The sequence below is a fragment of the Aplysia californica genome, unplaced genomic scaffold (assembly GCF_000002075.1).
Source record: "Aplysia californica isolate F4 #8 unplaced genomic scaffold, AplCal3.0 scaffold00587, whole genome shotgun sequence".
Lineage (NCBI taxonomy): Eukaryota > Metazoa > Mollusca > Gastropoda > Aplysiida > Aplysiidae > Aplysia > Aplysia californica.
Genome location: NW_004797857.1, coordinates 123,855 through 134,341, shown reverse-complemented (window position 1 = coordinate 134,341; position 10,487 = coordinate 123,855). Strand labels below are relative to the sequence as shown.

Here is a 10,487-nt window from a genome sequence, read left to right as displayed (position 1 = left end):
GGGGGGGTATTGCTTTTTTTTAAAAGATACATTCAGGGAAGGGGATGATGGGGGGGGGAGCTGAAAGCAACGCTAGAGGTCAAAAACTTAACTTGGAAGCAAATTTTTAGTATTTAGAATTTTGAGAACTAGCTTACTATAAGAGCTCTCTGCAAAGCGCGCGTTGGTGCGGGCGTTGTGTAGAATCGGGATCCGTCATGCCTTGTTATTGAACTAAAGCGTTCGCGTTTCATTGGATGGGGTGATTGTAATTTATATTTTAGCCTTCTGTTCAAGATTGGCAGATTTTCAGTGTCACTGCAATGCTCTCCCTCAGTTCTTACACCTCTCGCACTGAATAGGTCTACTTGAGCCATTCAAGTTACATGTATTACACTTATATTATTACTCTACTTTGAGTTTGAGCAATAATTTTCGTCTTCACGTTAGTTATATGAATCATGACACCCAGACTGGTTATTGACAGTTGATATTCTAGTTCTAGGTCTTTTCTCAGGCTCACAACAGGATTAATTTTTTAATAGGGCCTATAGTTTATGTAGGCTAATAATGATGAGGGGAAAATATAAATAAGTAAGAACAGACTGAAATACCAAAGTCTCTCAAGATCCCAGTACCACACTGACATGTTGTTGACTGTATATAGTGTACCTACATGTGTGTGTGTGTGTGTATTCACAAACATACATATATTAGATATAAATGGAGCACGTGCTGTCATTGTTATGTAACACGCCCCTGGAAAATGGATGAGGCCCCTCCCTTGGAAAATTGAGAAGCTGGGTTGGCAGTCATCCAGCATCATAATCATCTATTGTTTGAAGACTATACTACAAAATGTACATTTGCATTCATTTAAAGACATTTTGAGTTTTTGTCATTGACAGATGGGCTTTTTGGGGGATCATTCTTGACACGCAGCGACCTAATTTTTCCCTTGACTTGGGGTCTTGAAAAAATTTCCAGGATATGGTGGGGACCCTGCAGTAAGAAGTTATGAGAAAAGCTAATAATCTGAAATAAATATATATGTAGTAAAAATGTTAAGACATGTGATAAACAAATTATATATGATGGTACCTCCGTAGTCTTCGCCTAAACACGTGGTGCTCAGGAGGGCTCCAAAGGAGGCAATTGCTCAGAATGCATGTTTACTTGAACCTGTGCGAAGGGGAGAGTGTGGGACACAGCCATCTCATTTCTGTGATTATATATGTTAGTGATTACTGTTAGGGTACCTCATGCGGGTGTGTGTGTGAAAGGGAGGGGGGGGTGGTATCTGGTCACAAAGCTGACACAGACTCTCAAGGAACACTCACTCTATAATTTGTACAACGCCGATTGAAGGGGACTGTAAAACAACGGAAACGAAATGAGACTGTTTTATAAAGCTGTCCCCGTAAAATTATGCAAATTTAGAAGGCCAAATTTGCCCCAAAAAAGGCAAAATTATGCAAAAATTATGCAAGTTACCGTAACACCATTCACGACATGTTTTGCACTTTTTCAACACGAAGTTTCATGATTTTCATGTTTTATGTACAGAAAAATTGAAAACAGAACATATCAGTATCAGTAATTCGTTGTGTATTTGGAAAAGAAAACAATACACATCAGTTTAAAAAAAAAAAAACAATAAAAAAAATATAATCTCTGTTACTTTCAGCTGTAGATCTAGATCTATAGAGAGGAAAGAGAAATGTTTTTTTTAAAAAAGACATCTGGACCTCTGATGCTGGCACATTACTAAAACCAGGGACGCCTGTCAAAAATGAAACATCAGCAGACATGAGAACAACAACTTTTGATGGATTGAAAAATTGAACATGCTCAAGGAACAAAATCTCAACCCATAACCAAGATCTTCTAACAAGGAAAATAACCAACTTTTCACTTAAATGAGACTTATTACGGTGGCTACTTCCCTTTAGTCACATGGCGGGGCGTTAATTAATTGTTTTGGGAAAGAAAAGGAAAAAAACGTGAAAAAACGCGGAGAATAAAAAATTATGCAAATGTTGCAGAATTACACGAAAAAACGCGGCCGCGGCTACGGGGACAGATAAAGGATTCTCCAATCACAGTTTTATGTCTACAATAGTGCTCAAATGAGGTGGTGGGGAAAAAGCAGACAGACCAACTCACTGTACATGATGTAAATAACAGATAAAAGGAAACTGTTGGTGACAGAGAAGAGCACTCAGACACGTGATTTTCAAAAAAGTGACCACCCCCGAAAGCCTGTTCTCTTGCAACTCGGCAAATGCGTGGATTACTTCAGACATTCAGAGAGACTATCCTCTTGTGATTCATTGAACACGTACAATAAGTTCTTTGAGCTCAGCTGATCACTTTACTAAATCGTTAATGCTAGGACTATCTAGTGCTCTACAGCATTCATTCATGTGTATCGCCCATCATTAGCCTAAACATTAGAGTCAGTGACCAATTCGAGACCTTCCCTCAACCTCGAGGATGCATTTCAAAAGGCAATTTTAAGCACCCAAACATATTGCTTACCCCTTATGGACCTGTTTGGTGTGCAATGACGTTGCCCAGGACAGGTAATACATGTAATAATATTGCTCTCCCAATCTTACAGATAGGTGAGGCAGCGTGGTGAAATCGGGCGCTCGTCAAAATACTCAAAGTGTAGAAACTGGCATTTTTCCTCAGGTTTATGAATTATCGAATTTTAATTTGTTTTATGGGCTCAAAACCTTTCCTGCCCAATAAAGAACACTTTTCTGTGTGGATTTTACCGAAAAACAATGTTTGAAGGCACAAAAAATGTAAATTTTCAAGTTTCCACGGCCTCTCATTCTAAGGACATAAGTCATCTTTGGCGGCCATTTTCTCACTAATTTTACCTCTGAAACCAGGTGACCTTACCTCCTTCAATCCGACATATCTCGACTTCTATTCAAGATAAAGTGATTTTTTTTTTCACCCAAAGCAAGACAAATGAACAAGCTTTAAGATGATACCAATAACTCTAGATGCCCCAAAATTGACGACAGCCTGATTCCACCGTGTCTGTGGACGGCAGGGTATGAAAACACCCCTTCATCGTTTTCATTGTGCTGTGGTCACTGTGTGAGGAGCAGTCTTTGCCGAATTTTTATATTTGGTTGTCTAGACTTTTCTCATAAGATGCGCGCTGTCTTGGTTGTTGCAAAAGTTGTTTAGGCCGAGACTACTGTAGTTGTAGTCACTTTAGTTGGTATCCTGTTTGGACCATTTTATTTTTCCACAGTAACATTTTACCACTACATGTACCATAGGTTAATAATAATAATAATATTAATAATAAATAGCATTTGTAAAGCGCATATCCCCGCTCAACAGCAGGCTCTATGCGCTTTACATTATATTATAATAGGAGTTACTCATTTCAAGTTAGTAAGGATTACAGTTATAAGTCATTGTATTAATATCAAGAAGCAAATGGCTAATAACGACAGTGCTTGGTGAGCAAGTTCTACTGTTTTCGTCTTGTACCTTTACTGTGTTTGTTCCTTCCAGTATGTAACCATATAACTAATTGCTCTCTTCTACAGGTCATTGAGAGCATCCGCATGGCCCAAAAGGGTGAGGTCCGGCTGATCACCGAGTCCAAGAGCTCTTGTGCCATTCTGTAGCTGCCAGTGAGGGATGTCACTCCTCAACGCAAAAGGAACCAGCACTTTGTTGCCTACCCAAGTCTTTGCCATCATGAGGCAGCCTGTCTTATTGCTCCGATGTAGCTCTATTGACTTTTTAGCAATATCCCGCTTCTTCTGTGGACTTGTTTAGGTTATTCATTGGAGTACATAAAAATATCACCAGCAGTGAGAAAGCAAAGAAAATATTTCAGCTAAATATTCAGAGTTCAGGCCTGTTCGACAATGTGAACAGAAGTGGCCTGTCTGTGTTTTTTAAATAGAAATAAGCCTGTGAATTTAGGTGGCATGTTCCTGTTTGGGAAGATGGTACAGGTACATCTTTTTTCGCATCTGCATCAAATTATGTAAATTTGAGGATTTGCCTTTTATTCAAGTTTGTTCCATCCAAATAATGCCTCAGATGTTGGGTTTCCTTTTGTGCTGACAGCTACAATGAGGGAACTCTTCTAACAGCAAAGTTTCCTTGGCTTTCACATATTGCACCTGCATTATTCAGTCCCTATGACAACACATGCTCCAAACTTGTGGCGGGCATATGTTTGATGTATGACTGACAGGGTGCAGTTTGTCCTAGTTGATGAAGCTACTGTTGTGGAGTTCTCTTTTCATGTTGTCTTTTTCAGTCATTAGATTATATTTTTTCCTTATAAATAAAAGCTTGGATTTAACTTTTGACTTTTACTTTTAGTTAGTATTTTTTTAATGACTCATTTGTTTTGTTGTTGTTTTTTATCTATTGCCTTTAGGAGTTAAGGACAGCATCACTTGGTTTATTGATTCTTTCAGTCCCCATTCTAATCAACAACCTCTTCCTTACAAGCTTGACATTTTTGTCTCATTTGCGTTCCACCCTATTGTCACTGATGAAATGTTTAGACGCAAAGCAGCACTTTCGAAAGTCTTCTTGTTTGCCAATTCTTGTGCTTCACTTGCCTTTTCTTAACTTAAAGTACAGTAATGTCATAAAATGAATCACTCATAGTCATAGTGTAGCTGTGCTCTCCTTGACATTATTGAGAATAGAGACCTTTTTTTTTGCAGTACAGCAATGATCAGTTTGGCATGGAAACACTTCTCTTGTCACATATATATATAGACTTTGATTTGTTCACTCAAGTCCCTTTATTATATCATTAAATCAGTACTGTACATCAATTATTCACGGAGGATTATGTAGTATTTTTTAGTATAAAAAATCTTCAGACATTACATGCTAAAGTTCAGAGTTTTATATTCAGTATTGTGTTATCTCAAAGGTGAACTGTTCTAGTTTTGATATCGATTTATTGGTGTGCTCAAGTTATATCTTTCATTTGCATTTCGAATGCTCATTTTTCTGCCCTGAGTCTGAGATCACGTTATACAAGTACATGTTGATATTGCTAAATTATAAATTAAACTCTGTTCCCAACACAAGTCAGTGGGGACAATCCGAGTGAGCTTTGCCATCACTCAAAGTCTTATGTCACAAGTGGTAGCAATAGAATCTGATGCTGTTATAAACTTTTGAGAAACGTGGTACCTCATAAATATTTAAAATGTTATTGCTTCTTTGAGGTTGAATCCAGGCCTAACGCAAGTTTACAGATATATTTAGGTCCAGTCTAGGTCTGTACAATGTGATGAAAAGAATTTATAAATCATGTTCTGTTTTGCTTCAATGAAATTATTATTGACGTTTATATAATTTATAAGCAATAAAGTACCTTTTTCGCCAAGTATCTACTCGATTGTTAATCTGATTTTATTCCTTTCCTTAGATTATTGATTAACACTGACTGAGGAGATTTTACTTGAAAAAGGAGCTCATAATTATACTGATACACATGTTGTTTATTATTATTAAGTTTTAAGTGCAACAATACATGTAATCATGTAATAATGTAACGATTTAAAATATGTCACGACACATGGAATCAGGCGCTCATCAATTTTTGGGCATATGGAGTTATGCAACAATACATGTAATAATGTAACGATTTAAAATATGTCACGACACATGGAATCAGGCGCTCATCAATTTTTGGGCATATGGAGTTATTGGTAGGCCCCTATCATCTTAAATCTTCTTAATTTGTCTGCCTTTCGATTAAAAAAATACCCTTCCAACTTGAATGGAAGTCAAGATGTTTATGATTGAAGGAGGCGTGGGTCACCTGGTTTGAGCAGTGAAACTAGCAAGAAAATAGCCACCAAAGTTTGATGACTTCCATAGCTTGAGAGTCCTTGGATTAAAATTTACTTTTTTTTGTGCCTTTAATCAACGTTTTTCCGAAAAATCCACGCAGAAATGTGCTTTTATTAGTTTTATATAAGGATGTAAAAGGTGTTGATCTAAAAAAAAGAATTTAAAAACATAAAATTTGCCAAATGCCCAGAAAAAAACTGGTTTCTTTAACATTGTGTTGACAACCGCTTGAATTCACCATGATGCCTCTTTAACTCATTTATGTCTGCACAAACCAAGTACAAGTACTGTACAAACGTCCTATAGCTAACCCAATTTTTTAAACTAGTACTACGAGAGACAGACTGCTCAAGTGGTTAGAACTTAATGTTTTCATTAAATATGGAGTGGTTGTAAAAAGTCTAAAATGTGAGTGCTTTCCACATTACTGTGAAAGCATTATCTTCACTTTTTTTCACTTGTGGCATGAGGATGATCAACTTGATTGCATTATGAAGTGTGTTACACAAAAAGAAGACCAGGTAGAATATTTACTGAGTGATTTTCTGCCAGATAGTAGATAGGACCTGTACTGATTTACTGTTACCATTAACTAAAAGTACAGTCCAGCCTCTCTGTATCAACCTTCGATATAATGACATCCTCGATATAGCGACGTGATGCCCAATTCCCTTTTTTTCCTTTTATACATTACATGTAGTAATTTTTGGTTGCCTCTCTATAACTTAATATAACAACATTTTTTTCTGGCCCCGACGACGTCGTTATAGAGAGGCTGCACTGTAGCCTACCTGTAGTGATGATCTTATCTTTGTCTTAGTTTTTGATAGTACTGATGAGTAACTTGCGATCATGTTTTATCAAACAGGAAATGTCAATTTGAGGACAGCGTGTCACAAATCTTTCTCATTTTCTTGCAATGCTAATCAAAATCTACAGTAAAACCTTGATGACACAAACTTTATCATTACAGGACAAGAGAATTTATTTACATTAATCTTGTTAAACAGAAGTGCTTCGAAAAAACGTTAAGTGTCGAGTACGTTTTTCCATCAATTTAAATTTCCTCAAGGGTATTAATTGTTGGCTACAGTATTTCTCTGTAACAGGAAACAGCAGCCTACTTTTAATTTTACAACAGCAATACAGTGGAGTCTGCTTAAACTAGTTAAACTGAAGCCTGCAGCACTGATGGAATAAAATTGGGAACTTTCTTTCTGTCCCCGTCGTTTTATGCAAGAAAAATTCTGAAATTATGCAAACTGAGCCCAGAAATGTGAAATGATGTGATTCTGTTAATTTTGATAACAAAGAATGATAACGGAAAATAATCAGAAATTATGCTAAATTATCAAATTTTGCTAAATTATTCGGGGTGCACAAAACCACGGGGACAGTTATTTTCGTTATTTACCACTGTTTTCGGTTTAACCGTGTTCAGTCTAAGTTATTTGTAAACATGTTATATCATACATACTGGAACCTCTCCCCCCCAGCATCAGACCAACTGCATAATACATGTAGGGAAAGATAAAAGTGTAAGACTCCACCTTAAACCATTGTGAAAAGTGACGTATGACAAAGTCCTACTGAGCTGTCGAGATCATTGTAGCCTTGCTGCCTCCCAGGGCCGTGCAACTGACTGAAGGGTCTTTAAGGCCATTCCAAAAGGGGGGATATTAACATGTTCTTCTTATGCACAGCGTAATTGTAAATGGGCTGATTTTTCAATGTCATGCTCCTACCGTGCAAGAACAACATTGGGGGAACAGCTGCTTTTTCTTTCCTCATCCTTATCGTACTATCGTCCTTTTTTCTCTACTTCTTCTGTATGTTTGTCACTCTCTTGTCAACTGCAATTTCCGGGATCCCTTGATAGTCGAAGACTTTGAGTTTGAGCTGTTGAGGCTAGAGAGGTGAGCAGAGTTGGCCTGATTCTCCGTTTGGACTTCTCTGTTGACATCCACCCCTTGGCGCTCATATGACCTTATGCAGTTGCAAGTGCCGTAAATCCTTACACAACTAATATTAAGTAGCCTTGCTGTGTGGTGATACCCTCCTACTCCTACCCGTGAGCTTCATGCCTTTCACAACACAGTGCAAGTTTTTCTATATAAATTATTAAATGAATATTAACCAGGTGGTACCTTATAAAATCCTGCACTTCAATTTTTTTGATAAGTAGTTTAAAGTAGACTAGATTTATCTCTTGAAAACAAAGTTCAAGCAAATTTTAAAATTAGAAATCATATATATCAAATCTAAGTTACCACCATCAAAGTTGATATCATATTTGAGCGTATAAAGAGATCCCTTTTCCTCTGCACTGCAACATTCTTTAAGCCAAACAAAAGGGGAAACAGAATGTAATGTAGCAAGAACACAGGGAAGAAATTTGCAAAGTCGCTCTTTTGTTCAATTTTGGTAGCCTACTTGTACTGTACTATCCAGTGTTGGCTTTGGTTCCAAAATTATAGTCACTTTGACTTTGACGATGGGAAATTTAAGAAGCACATAAGTTTGAAAAAAAACCCTGAGGTTTTGCTCAATATCTTAAAGTCACCTCCATATATATTATATATAAAAAATTATTAAATGAAAAAACTTGATGATGTTTCACTTACTACATGTACACTTACTAATGTTACCAGCGGGATGTCACAATTTTGTCAGACAAAGACCAAATCAAAGATAGAAAGCAGACACCCACGGCCACACAATGACATTACCCATTCAAGTATTACATTCTCAGTTTTAGTTTTACTCAAATGGTTAAACTATGGCAAATTTTACTCATAATACCAATGTCTGTGGTGTGTGGTGTAGTAGTTAAGCACTTTCCTGTCGCACACAGGAGACCCCAGTTTGATTCCAAAGTAGTAGGGAGAACATTTTTATCGAGCAACTCGTTCTTCTGCTGAGATGTTGTATACCTCTCAGCCCCAGGTTGACCCTGACAGCAGGGTTGGAAGCCCACCTAATTGATCTAAATTGTGCCAATGGGGACGTAAAAGTAAAAACATGTATTAAAAAAGGAAAAAAACTTAATCTTCTCAATTATTTTCAGTGCCGATTCCAAAAGGTTAAATCTACTTGTTAAGATCACTGAAGCATCATAAAGTTTGCGTCATTTCTATGAAATATCTAACAAATATCATGTACCGGTAACAGTAGACCAGTATCTATAGTGTTGCGGTTAGGTGCTTCACCGTCGCATGCAGGAGACCCAAGTTCAATTCCCGAGAGGGGAGAATTTTTATCAAGTACCTCAGCAGTCCTTATCTTCGCTGTTGTAAGCAATCCACTTAAGTCCAAATTCCAAGAGTTTTTTAATTTTTACACCTTCCAAAAGTTTTATCTTATCAAAGATGCACCTTTATTCAAAATCATCAAAATTCAGTTTATTGTATGGTCAAGGCTGGCAATTTTCTTGCTATTCCTGATTCTGAAGGATCAACACAACAAAAAAACTAGTTTTTTGTCTCTGTGGTAAAAAGTAGGCCTACCCAAACGGACTTCGTTGCTTGCAACATCTTTATCATGCTGGGTTCTCGGGTCTCAGCCTGGATTAGCCTCAATAGGCATTGTTGAAGACTGCCTACTTAATAATGATCTAAATCGTGTTGATGGGGGGCATAAAAACAGCTACATTTTATTTTTTTAAACAAAACGTTACAGAACATTATCCTCCAGAGGCTCTCAGAGAAGCTGACAAATACGATGCATTTGATGGTACAAGAACTGTGACCATCATGATGCATTAGACAAATAAATAATGAAGCTCATTCTGCCACTGTTTTTGGTAGAGATGAAGAGTTCTCCATTGATACTTATTATACTACCCATGGTGCTTGTTTTGCAAGAGGAAGATAGTAGACAATTCAGATAATTGTGTGAAGAAAGACTCATCAAGAGAAAAAAAAAAAGGGGGGGGGGAGAGGAGAGAAGATAGATTTGGAAAATGACCCATATAATACACCAACTTGTATTTGAAATGTGAGCTTAGTAGTTGAGCCGATGCCCTAAAAAATATTTAAAAATTGTACAACATACAAGCAACAAAGCAGTACAAAAATGTATGGTGAGCTCATCCATTTTTATTTTTATTGCCAATTTCTTTTTCAATACTTGTCAGACAGAAGATGCCTGGGCAAAACAGGGGTATACATAAAATATGTGTAGAAACACTAGCACAAAATGAACTCTATTCAAACTATGTTTTTCTTTCGTCTAAAGAAAGGAATGTAAACGAGCGCAGCTGAAGTTTCCATGTACTCACCTGTTCTCTGAAGACAACTGGTCCTGCATAAAATCTAGTATCTGAACCTATGTGGCTAAACTATGTAGTTAGTGCACATACAACTATGTTGATTGTACTCAAACTCAAAGCACCCTTTTCAACACAAACCAAGTCATCTCATAAGTTGGATTAGAAAGCCTATTATTAGTGAATGACTGAGTGTTAATCTTCAAAAGGATTCACAACAGAAGAGTTAATAAAAACTTTGATCTTTTCAAACAACACACAAGTCTAGAAAACAATCAAAACCAGAGTGACATATATTTGAATCTTGTTTAAGTCTTACCAACAAAGGTAACAGCACACATGCAGTAACAATCCTCCAACTCCAATA

General features: G+C 37.0%; 1 long non-coding RNA gene across 1 annotated transcript in view; it reads left to right on the top strand.

Annotated features, from left to right (window-relative positions):
- Positions 1-5,388, top strand: part of LOC101851436 — a 9,536-nt gene extending 4,148 nt beyond the window's left edge. Inside the window, exon 4 of the long non-coding RNA XR_220907.3 lies at positions 3,561-5,388. This is a non-coding gene — a long non-coding RNA (uncharacterized LOC101851436). The remainder of the gene's footprint in view (positions 1-3,560) is intronic.
- The last annotated feature ends 5,099 nt before the right edge of the window (positions 5,389-10,487 follow it).